The following is a 12,053-nucleotide window of genomic DNA, read 5'->3' as shown; positions in this document are numbered from 1 at the left end:
TCTGGCCCACTGCATTGAACCCCAGCAGTATAATAAATAAACAATGTGTCATAAACAGTGAATGACTGTGAATTTTCAAGACAGAAAGTTTATAAGAAGTAGAGATGCAAATCTTGTCTTCCATTTAATAGTTTAAGTGGCAGGTGAGTGTTCTACTAAGGAGTTTGCTTTTCTCAATGTCCATTGTCTCTGTTAGTAGGTATTGTGAGGTCACAAACTATATTAGAGCACTAGGCTGCTGAAAGCTCAGCTGAAGACAATGGAACAGCAGCAGTCCAAAATCACTGGTATAGAACCGCTGTTGTCAACATTACAATGTCCTAATTTGCAACCTCTCCCCTGCCTTGCTCGGATTATGCAGGGCAATCAGAGAGGCAGAGGCTGTGGGTGATGGAAAGCAGAGAGCCTTCCCTCTTTCTTCTCGGGTGGTTGACAGTGACAGCGGTGCTGTAGGAGGAAAGGTGGAGTGAGAGATTTTATGGGAAGACAGAGGCTAGCAATATGCAGAAACCTTTTATTTACCACTTCTAAGCAGCAACTCTTCAAAGAATCTCAAATAGAACACTAAAACACAAACAAGTGAAAAAAGAACGCCACAGTCCAATATTAGCCTCCTGTCAGCCATCTTTTTCCTCTTTTATTTGCTGCTTCTGAGCAGGTAAGTATATTCAGCTGTAACCGGTATTTATTTTGCATATTTAGAATTTTGTATTTTTATTTGGTTTAAGAGGATGTGATTCATAGGGACCAATCCAATTTATGGAGTGTTCTGAGGTACATTATTTTTTGTGTTACTAGGTTCAAATGCTTTTGATAAGTGGATGTAAGTGTTAAATGTTTAATAAAAATCAGGAGCAATTACAATTATAAAGGAAACGTGTTATTTTATAGTATTTCATGTAAATAACAAAGTTAGTTACCTTTTTAAAAAAACATTGTTTGTACTTTTCGGCAAATGTGGCAGTTTAGGATGCAACATTTGAAATGTGCATCTCGCATTTTCCCCGGCTCGTGTTCAAATAAGGGCAATTTCTGTCCTACTGTACTTCATCCGCGAGTAGATAAGCGGGCGGCCATCTTTGTTATGGGTAAGCAACGCATATCGAATTGTTTCAAAGGGAAATAGCTCCCATTGACTGAGCGTAAGGTTTGTTGGAGGAAGGACCCTTACACTCTGTCATGGGTGTTTTGTTCCGATGTCAGACTATTAACAAAAGGTTAGAATGTGCAGGGGGATACGTTATGGGTCCGGTTACAAGCGCAAATAAGAAACGGTCTCCAAATTGAAGAAAACTATTCCTCAATGGAAGAAAATAAATAGAAAGGATAGGGTGTTTTGATTTTGGCAAACTCTTAGTTCAGTTTTTGGGGGAAATAGACCATTAACGGTGTTGCTAGGCAACGCATGTAACGGTTATCCGAGGATGGAGTGAGCGAGGTTTGAGTCCTTAGGAGAAAAGTGACAGGATATATTGAATTTGAGGAGTATTAATTCTAGGTTTCAATTTTTAACAGAGATGGCTGAGCAAGGCAGTTGTGAGACAAGCCCGGAGGATAAGATTAAAACAAGCATTGGCATAGCCAATAGGTCTCGCCTTTGGGACCTTATAAGTGTTTAGCCATGCAACAGTTGCATACCTAAATACTTATAAGGTCCAAAAGCGAGACCTATTGGCTATGCCAATGCTTGTTTCTGTTTATTACTGCTTTGCAGTAATGGCGGCACCCGTGCTTTAGCTTAAACATCTTAAGCTAAAGTCAGATGCCGAGATTGCTTCAAAAGTAAAGAATTGTCTATTTCTTTACTTTTGAAGCAATCTCAGCACTCGACTTTAGCCTAAGATGTTTAAGCTAAAGCACGGGTGCCGCCATTACTACATAGAAGTAATAAACAGAAAAAAAAAGCAAGCGTCCGCTTCGAGAAATGACTGCCGTGGCGGGGGAAAAATGCTACCGCCAGCCACAGCTTGCAGTGCATGTGCGTGAGAGGTGCGCGCGCAGCAGTAATCATGCCAAATGGCGCCCGCGCACATGCACTGCAAGCTGTGGCCGCGGTAGCATTTTTTGAAGCCCTTACTTTAAGTCTTGCCAGTGCAGCGCAAGCGCTGGGTCAGGCGAGACCTAAAGATAATTACACAGGAGTTAAAGAATGTGGTACAAGACTCCGTAAGGTGAGCGTTACAAGAAAGGAAAAGGGGTCCTTATGAGGAAGAAGAGGAATATTTTTCTATTTCAGAAAGAGGTTTTAGAGGACCATGGGGTTATGCATAATGCTAGCCTCCTTTTCTTTAATAAAATCATGATTCTCTACGCAGTAAATTCTCTGAGAATCGTCATTCCTATTAGATGTGCCTCCACCTGCCTTGCCAAGTGAAGCAAAGAAATTTGACAGAGCAGTGGGAGATGTATGGGCTACGGATGCTTCGCTCCTTCGTCTTTGACAGTTCCTGGTGTCCCTTCATGTCAAATACTAAGGTGTTTAGCATGGCAAAATGTGCAACCCTGCAGTAACTGACTGACATAAAGTAACAGCTGGAGCTGTCGAGCAGGGGAAACAGCCTTTACAACACGGCAATTACCATGTAGTGCCTTTACCACACAGATTTTACCACGCATGCATTTTTCATGCTTTTATCACTCATACTATTACTACTCATGGTAAGTCTAGTTAAGGTAAGTATATATGTGTGTGTGGGTGTATATATATAATGCAATTCATTGTAAATGTATTTTAACCAGTCTGTAATTGAGATCCGTGTATTTTAGCATTTTAAGTTGCTATTTGAAACATGTTTTCTATGTCTATTGGCCCACTGGTCACGTGGTTTGCACTATGTCGCTTTAAATTCATTGGCTGCCTGGACTAGCGTCATGTGATCAAGGCCTTTCTGAGGCCGAAACGCGTCATGGCATGCACGACACACTTTTGGATTAAAAATTTACTTGCACCGAATTATTGGCTCCGCCGCAAAGCTCTCATGCTGTGATGAAGTTCCTGCATATTTACACCGATTCGCTTCCCCGGTGTTAAGCGGACCCCTCCTTCGCACGGGCCGAACGGCAGGTAGCCAGCCTCCGCTCACCCGGAAGCATCTTTTCGTTCCTGTGTGGATCAGCCGCGGCGGCCCCCGGACAGCAAGACCTACTTCGACTGCAAGCTGCAGGCGGAGAACTCTCACGGCCGTGATTGAGTCCAGTCCTGAAAGGCTTGCAGGTAGGAGCTTTGGTGGGATTTGCCGGTGAAGGAGTGTGTGTAGTGCAACGGATAAGAACTATTCAGTTTGCTTTCTTGTAAGCGCTCGCAATTAACTTTCCAAAAATATATAGTGTGCCATGGCCGCCGACGCTGTCAGGAGCCGCGAGGAGGCGGCGGTTGAGATGTTCGATGACTCACCAGTCACCGATGAATTACTTAATGCCAATGTGAACTTGATTAGAAATAGATCTGGTGACTCTGAACTCAAGGACATATTTAAACAATTGGAGAAGGCAATGCGGTCAGAACAGTCAAAATGGTGGGAGCATAAGTCCCTTTCTCGCTATTTGGAGGTGGGCAGAATTCCACGTGGCCTCCACATTATGCTAGCTCCCAGCTATGAGAATCCAGATCCGAATATGCTATTAGAGTGGGCAGAATGTAATCTGGATTCATCATGTCGCTTATTAAGAATTCTGGTGAAATATGCGGATAGCGACAGGGCCGCCTTACAAGCGAAAATTAATGTCTTGAATGAGCAAATAGTTAAAGCAGTTAAGAATGGTGAATCTGAGGGGAGGAGCCTAGCGCTTGACCAAGATGGCCGCGTGAGCTTTGAGCTCCCGAGACCCTCGTGCCCTCCGTCGACTATCCTGTCTCTAATCCTGTCTGTATGCATGGCATCGTGCAGATGACTTGTCAGGGAGGCGATTGATGCTACCCGAGGTCGGATCGCCCACCGGGAACCGGAGTTACGCATGGCGGAGGATTGAGGCCTATCTTCGAGGGATGCCAGGGGCTAGAGTTGGCAGGATGCCCGACCTCTAATTGAACAACAGCGGCCAGGCGAGGTGTGAACTACCGGACGGAGGTCCCCATCCTTTCACTTTCACTTTCTCGCCCTTTGTTTGCCCTGCCCAGGGAGTGCTCTCGGCTGCTTTATTATCATTTGGACGCTCTGCACGCTACTCTGGCGGCCCATCGCAAGACTGAGCACTCCTGATTCCTTTCGCTGAGAGAGGGCCGTCCTGTTTGAACCGACCTGCTTGAACCAACCATGTCGGGCAAAGCAGAGGTGGATCGGCTGAAGCCTAAGGCCACCAGGCGGGGAGCCTATACTCAAGCCAATAATATGGACCGCTATGCCCAGCAGAAGGGGTCACCGGGTGGATCGAGCCAGTCGCCGGATACACAGAAGACTGCCTCACCCTTGGCCTCGGAGCTCTCGCTGCAGGATGTCATGGGCGCGCTCGAAGGGCTGCAGACTTCGATTGGGAGACAGTTTGATGCCCTGGCGCACAAAGTGGATACCATCTTGGTGGACGTTAATCTGATCCGCGCGGATCTGGGCAAAACAAATGAACGAGTTAAAACCCTGGACCTCAGGACCACGTGCCTCGCTGATGAAGTCTCGGAACTACAGACCGAGGTCCGTAAGTTGCGGACCGAGAGTGATCTCGCCGCCCGTCGGCTGGAGGACTTTGAGAGCCGGGCCAGGCGCAACAACATGCGCGTTATTGGGGTCCCGGAGTCCTCGGACGAGACTTCTGTAGACCTGCTCGTGGAGGACTTGGTGCTTAACCATATGCAGCCTAAGGGTCTTGGGAAGTTTTTCTCAGTTGAGAGGGCCCATAGAGTGCCGGGTGGGAGGCCCAAGGTGGGAGCCCCACCGAGGCCGATTGTCGCCCGGCTCTTTCATTTTCGAGATCGGGACGCTATCCTGCAAGCGTCGAGGGTGACGGGCCCGGTCCCCTTCCAGAACGCGTCGGTGAATTTCTACCCTGCCTTCACCCAGCAGGTGCAGAGGCAGAGGCAGGGCTTCCTGGGGGTGAAGAGGCGGCTTCGGGAGAGGGAACTGAAATATGCCATGCTCTTCCCTGCCAGACTACGTGTGGTGTACGAAGACCGAACATTCTTCTTTGAGTCGCCTGTCATGGCCGATGAATGGCTGGACGCTCTGCCCCGACGACGGACGGGAGAGGTCACTGCCGCAGACGGGGACAGTGGCCGGGATGAACAAGGTTGATGTCTTCGGAACCGGACTGACTCGATTTGACTCTAGCTAATGACTTGAACAGAATGCAGTAAATACGGAGGGTTGTGGGAGGACGAGGGGAGCTCTTTCCTCCCTTAGGGTACTTTTTGTAGATTTTGGGTTTGGTAGGGCGACAGGCACACTGCAAGTTGGGGGGGCTTTGTAAGCTGCAGCAGGGGTGCAGGGTGGGGGGGATAGTTGGGATTTTGGGTTTGTTGTTGGGGGGTTCGTTTCTGCAAGGCGTAGTGATTATTTTCAGGACTGTTCCATGGTGGCTCTTCGGGGGTGGGGTGGGCCTCTTCACGTGTGGGGATGGGGGGTAGGGGTTTAAGTGTTATTAGCTGGAATGTTAATGGTTTGGGGGATCGCATTAAGCGCGGGATTGTTTTGCAATTCTTGAAACGGTCATTGCCGGATGTCGCCCTACTGCAGGAGACGCACCTTATAGGTAACACGTGCTATGCTCTTAATAGGAAGGGTTATAAATTCATAGCTCATTCGGGATTCTCCTCTGGGTCCAGGGGTGTGGGCATCCTAGTCAGAGCCTCGTTACCATTTGAGGTGGACTCCACCATTGTTGACGATAGGGGGAGGTTTGTGGCGGTGGCGGGGCGGTGGGAGGGAAGAACTTTGGTTTTAGTTTCGGTTTATGTCCCGCCGGCCCTGCAGGCCTCCACGTTTACAGATCTGGGTAGGGCCTTGCTGGATCTCCCGGGGGGTATGCTTGTGGTGGGGGGTGACTTCAATGCTGTCGGCTCTGGGCTGCTGGATAGATACCAGCCCAGAGACACAGGGGGGGCTCAGAAGTGGCTTCCAGACTTTCTAGACACACTCGGCCTGATAGACTGCTGGAGGCTCCGGCACCCCACACAGAGCCAATACACCTTCCACTCCGGGGCGCATGGTAGCCTCTCTAGGATTGATTACCTGCTCACTCTGGCTGCGCACGCCTCATTGGTGTCCGAGGCCAGGCACATGGCGCGTGGTATATCGGACCATTCGCCAGTGTGGGTCAGGCTGGATGTCGGCCGTGAGGGAGGGAGAAGGGTGGCTCCTATTAACCCTTGGTACTTTCGAGACCCCAAGATGCGCAGCGCACTGGTGAAGACAGTTGATAATTTTTTCAAGGAAAATCAGGGATCCGTGGACTCGGCTGTGTTGCTGTGGGAAGCATTTAAGACCGTGCTGCGAGGGGAGGCTCTCTCCCTTGTAGTGGCGGCCAAGCGGCGGAGAGATGGCGAGGTTATGCAGGTTGAGGAGGAGATCGTGGCTTTGGAGGGAGCGCTAGAGGAGGAGGTTACAGAGGCCTCACTGCATGAGCTGAGCTTGAAGCAAGCCGAGTATAAGGACCTGGTGACGAATGCCGCTAAGACCCTCAGTAGGGAACAGCAGGGCCGCCTGTATGATGTTGGTGACAAGGCCGGGAAACTCCTAGCTTGGCTGGACAAAAAAGAACGGGTTAATAGAGTAGTGCCGGAGCTGACGGGAGAGGGGGGAGAGGTGATTGTGGAACCTGAGAGGATTGTACAGTGTTTCTCTGACTATTTCCGTATGGTTTATGCCTCAGTGTCGGATAGGCCGCCCGAGGACTCGCGTGACCTCTTGCGTGATATCGCTTTGCCCTGTCTCTCTGACGTAGATAGGGATGATCTTGATGGTGACATAACGGTCGATGAGGTGGAGGGAGCTATCCGCGCGCTGAACTCGGGTAAGGCCTCGGGCCCGAATGGCTTGCCGGTTGACCTGTATAAGCTGTTTCCGGATAGGGTCGCCCCTCACCTGCGCGCCATGTTCGTGGAGGCGCGGGGGAGTGGGACCCTCCCGTTGGATCAGCGACTGGCGACAATTGTTGTTATACACAAAGATGGTAAACCCCGAGATAAGTGTGCCTCATATAGGCCTATCTCACTCCTTAACGCCGAGCCGAAGATTCTGGCTAAAATCCTGGCAGCCCGATTGGTCAGGGTACTTGGAGACTTGATCCACCCAGATCAATCCGGCTTTATTCCGCATCGTAACACTGCGTTAAACCTTCGGCGCCTTCATGGTGTAATCGCCAGGGCGGGCACGCTGCGTGAACCAGCTATTGTGGCGTCTCTCGATGCCACGATGGCCTTTGATACGGTGGAATGGGCATATTTGTGGGCTGTGCTGGCCAAGTTCGGCTTTGGCCATGGTTTTGTGAGCTGGGTGAGGTTGCTGTATGAGGGACCCCTTGCGAGTGTGGTGGTAAATGGCCGGGCATCGACTCCGTTTCAGCTTGGGAGGGGTACTCGGCAAGGTTGCCCCCTGTCGCCATTGTTGTTCGCCCTCGCCCTTGAGCCGCTGGCAGCGTGGATACGCTGGCACCCGGATATACGGGGACTTAGATGGTCACCCGAGCACGAGGACCGCATTTCGCTATATGCTGATGACATCCTGTTGTATCTTGCCTCGCCCAAGAAATCACTTATAGTGGTCTGTGACGTTCTTACATCTTTCGGTAGGAATTCGGGTCTCGTCATCAACTGGAGTAAATCGTATTTATATGTTCTGAGTGGCGAGGCTCCACCGATCCCGCGAACTTGTTCGATCCAGATCGCTCAGCAGGGCTTCGTGTATCTGGGGATCTTTATCTCCACGGACTCCGCTTTGCGGTATGAGAGGAACCTGCTCCCCCCCCTGGCGCGCCTGCGGCGGGATGTAGAGGGCTGGCGGAGGCTGCCGCTCTCCCTCGTTGGGCGCGCTGCCTTGTTCAAAATGATGTCTCTTCCCCGGTTCCTCTACGCATTGCAGAATACTCTAGATTGGGTACCGGCCAACTACTTTCGGGAGGTCGAAAGCCTCCAACGAACGTTGTTGTGGGATGGGCGGCCGCGAATAGCAATTGCTAAGTTGACGCTTCCATGGTATGATGGGGGTATTGCGCTTCCAGACATCCGACGCTACTATTGGGCCGCCCAGCTCAGCGCGATTAATCATGGTCTCTATGGCCCTGTCCTCAGCCCTGGTTATGCCATGGACAGGTGGTTGCTGCGTGGTGGTAACTATCACAGGGCGTTGTACTCGCGGTCCCTGGACTCGTCCCTCACGGGGCCCACTGGGGTGGCGGTGCGTGTGTGGAAGATGGCAACTGACTCGGTGGGCTTGAAGGATAGGCTCACCCTTGCTACCCCGTTGTTTGAATCTGAAAGATTGGGTAGGCTTTGGCATACAAAAGGTTTTGATAAATGGGACTTGATCGGCATCTCCAGGGTCGGAGATGTGCTGATTAAGGGGAGGGTGAAGTCCTTTGAAGAGTTGCAGAAGGAGTATGAGCTGGGGACATCCGAGTTTTTCCGCTATGTTCAGGTGCTCGTGGAGGGTGAGAAGGTGCCTGAGTCCTCTCCTTTGGAGGACCGGATCCTTGATGGCCATATGCCTGAGAGCACGATCTCGCTCATCTACAAGAAATTGATAAATGTCCGGGCGGATATGCTTCTGGGGCTGCGGGACCAGTGGACTAGGGATGGACTCGAGTTGGATGACGAGGATTGGCAGTCTGCTGTTTCCTCTCCCAAGGAGGTTGCGATCCCGTCGCGTCTGAGGCTGGTGCAGCTCAAAATACTGCATCGAGTGTATGTGACGGGGCCAAGGCTGGTTCATATGGGATTCTCTGAGGAAGGCCTATGTAGGAGGGGATGTGGTATGGTGGGTACTTTCCTGCATATCATTTGGGAATGTGGCGTCATCACGGAATTCTGGAGGAGAGTCCATGCAGTGATGGGGGAGGTGACAGGCATTGCTATGCAGCCGGAAGCGCGGTGTTGTCTCCTGAATGTCTGGGGGCCCACTGATCACGATGAGGCACAGACCCAATGGGTGACTCTGGGTAACATGGTTGCTAAGAGAGATATCGCGCGATTGTGGGGCTCCGTGGGGCCCCCCACATTGACCGCGTGGAAAGAAAATATGGACTGGAGTATGCTCAGGGAAAAGACAGTATATTGCGCTAGAGGCCGCCCTCGGAAGTGGCACGCCATCTGGGGGCGGTGGAATCAATACAGGGGGGGAATATGTCTTGCCCCTGATTTGGATCCCCCCGAGGAACAGCTTTCTTCTTGACATTCTTTCCAGCTCAGTATATAAGATGTGATGGTTAATTGACTTCTTGGGCCTCTGCTGTCCCCCTTCTTCCTCTTATCACAGTACTGTGACTGTTAGATGATTGGGGTCCGGCCTCCCCTGGGGGGCTATCACCATGGGCATTCAGTGTTCTTGCCTTGCTGGGGTTTGTTGTGTGTTTGCGTTTATTTAAAAATGGAACCTTTTCACTGCTCCTTAATGCAATGTGGACGCTTCTCTGTCCTCTCTACCGAAGCTGCCGAACCTCCGGGTTGTCGGCTGAATAGCTGTGTCCAGACTCTTGAAGAAATAAAGGTTTTTAAAAAAAAAAAAAAAGAATGGTGAATCTGAATTGGAGAAAAAATATCGGGAAGAGATGCATGTAAGATTGTCTAAAGAAGAAGATATTATCAAGAAACGCAAAGCGTTCAAATGCCAAAGGGATAAACTGGATTACCAGAACAGACAGATATTTACATCTGCAAGAAAGTACGATTCCTTAAAGAAAACCAAAACTACAGTACAAGTACAGTATAGTAGTCTCAATGTGGAAGATATATTGCAAGCATCAACCTCTTTGTCAGACCTGAGCTCAGCACCAGGCAGTGAGTCCGAAAACGATCAGGCCGCAATTAACCCTCGATTGGGGTTTATCAAATTCTCACTGGCCCAGGAGGTAGACTGTCTGCAACAAGATCGCAGACAAACCTTAAGGCCCCGGGCTCCGAATCGCAAACAGGACAAAGACAAAGAGCAAACATCAAGCGCCGGGAACGCAGACGTTGCCACAAAAGCAAACAGCAACGGCAAGGTGAACCACAAAAAATCACAAAGGAAATGGAATCGCAAATGAACCGCCCGACCAGTGAATCCCTTTCCATCATCAATCTTACTGATATGCACCTCACCGCGAGTGAAACCAACATCAATCAATCAATCAAACACATTTATAGAGCGCGCTACTCACCCGCAAGGGTCTCAAGGCGCTGGAGGGGGGTGGGGGGGGGGTTAGTGCTGCTACTGCTTGAAGGCCAGGTCTTGAGTTGCTTCCTGAAGGAGAGATGGTCCTGGGTCAGTCGGAGGTGGGTGGGGAGGGAGTTCCACGTCTTGGCAGCCAGGTAGGAGAAGGATCTTCCTCCGGTGGTGGTTCTGCAAATCCGTGGGACGGTGGTGAGGGCGAGGCTGGTGGATCGGAGCTGTCGGGTGGGTGTGTAGAACGTGAGGCGGCTGTTGAGGTATATGGGGCCCATGTCGTGGAGAGCCTTGTGAGCGTGGGTGAGGAGCCTGAACGTGATTCTTTTGCTGACGGGGAGCCAGTGCAGGTCTCTCAGGTGGGCAGAGATGTGGCTGTGTCGGGGGATGTCCAGGATGAGTCATGCAGAAGCGTTCTGTATGCGCTGGAGTCTTTTCTGTAGTTTGGCTGTGATTCCAGCGTAGAGGGCGTTCCCGTAGTCCAGTCGGCTGGTGACGAGGGCCTGGGTGACCGTCTTTCTGGTTTTGGTGGGGATCCACCAGAAGATCTTCCTGTCACTGGGGTTATCATATTGTCCTCCAAACAACTTTAACTATACACGTACTCGCATTGACTTCTATAAATATATTCGCAAACTCAAACTGCGCAAATTCCACTTATTGAACAAGACCAAACAAAATACAGGAAAGGAACAAACTTTAATGTCCAGTTCCGGCTCGCCGTCTATCTCTGTGGGCGAATATGAACTGCTTTGTGATCTGCAGGATCTGCATAGATGAGACAATCCCAGATATGGGTATCCAACCAAGAGTAGATATGCCAGGCCTAACGGGTTTTAAACCTAAGTCCACCTTTAATCCTATTTTGCTGCATGACAACATCGATGGGTATAATGATTTAGTGACTACCCAATTTAAGAGATTGCACACGGTAACTGAGCAGGCCCAAAACAAGTATCACAAACAGAACAACTGTTATGGGAGCCTGATGAAGAAGTTACAAAGCAGCAATAATGTGATAATACGACAATCGGATAAAGGGGGCAACATTGTGTTGTGGCCTAGGTCCATGTACATGGAAGAGGCATTGCAACATTTGAGTGATCGGCGATGCTATAGACGCAGTGATAGGCAAACAGTCAAATCAGCCTGGAACAGTTTTAACATCAAATTACTGTCCTGGAAGAGTGCAGGTTTATTGAGTAGTGATGAGTTTAAGTTCTTAAAAACTAATCATCCAGTCATTCCTGTTTTTTACTTGATCCCAAAGGTTCATAAAAATTCTGAGAAACCCCCGGGAAGACCGATTATTTCGGCAAAGAACAGTATCATGGAGAACACTTCACGTTATATTGATTTTTTTCTCCAGGAACATGTCAAAAAGCTACCATCTTATTCACAGGATACAGGTGATTTTTTAAGAAAGTTAGAATCAGTATCTTGGCAAGATGACTATTTGTTGGTTACTTTGGATGTCACTGCTCTGTATACCAGCATAAACCATCTAGATGGTATTAGAGCAGTGGAAAACTTCTTACGAACCAGACCTGTGAATATGCTGCAACATAACAGAATGTTAGTGGATATGATTCACACTTGTCTACATCATAATTACTTTCTGTTTCAAAGTCAGGTGTTTCAGCTGATGCGAGGCGTGGCTATGGGGGCTTGCTTCTCCCCTAGTTACGCTTGCCTTCATATGGGTTTATGGGAGGAGCAAGTCCTCAAGGCCCAGTTTGGGCACATCCTCACAAATCATATTGTAGC

At 49.7% G+C, this 12,053-nt stretch overlaps 1 protein-coding gene across 1 annotated transcript in view; it reads right to left on the bottom strand.

Moving 5' to 3' along the window:
• LOC146863267 (kyphoscoliosis peptidase-like) overlaps positions 1-12,053 on the bottom strand; it is a 218,396-nt gene that overhangs the window by 191,569 nt on the left and 14,774 nt on the right. The window lies entirely within an intron of this gene.

The sequence above is a fragment of the Triturus cristatus genome, chromosome 2_2, assembly GCF_964204655.1.
Source record: "Triturus cristatus chromosome 2_2, aTriCri1.1, whole genome shotgun sequence".
NCBI lineage: Eukaryota > Metazoa > Chordata > Amphibia > Caudata > Salamandridae > Triturus > Triturus cristatus.
This window is presented reverse-complemented; position numbering and strand designations above follow the sequence as displayed.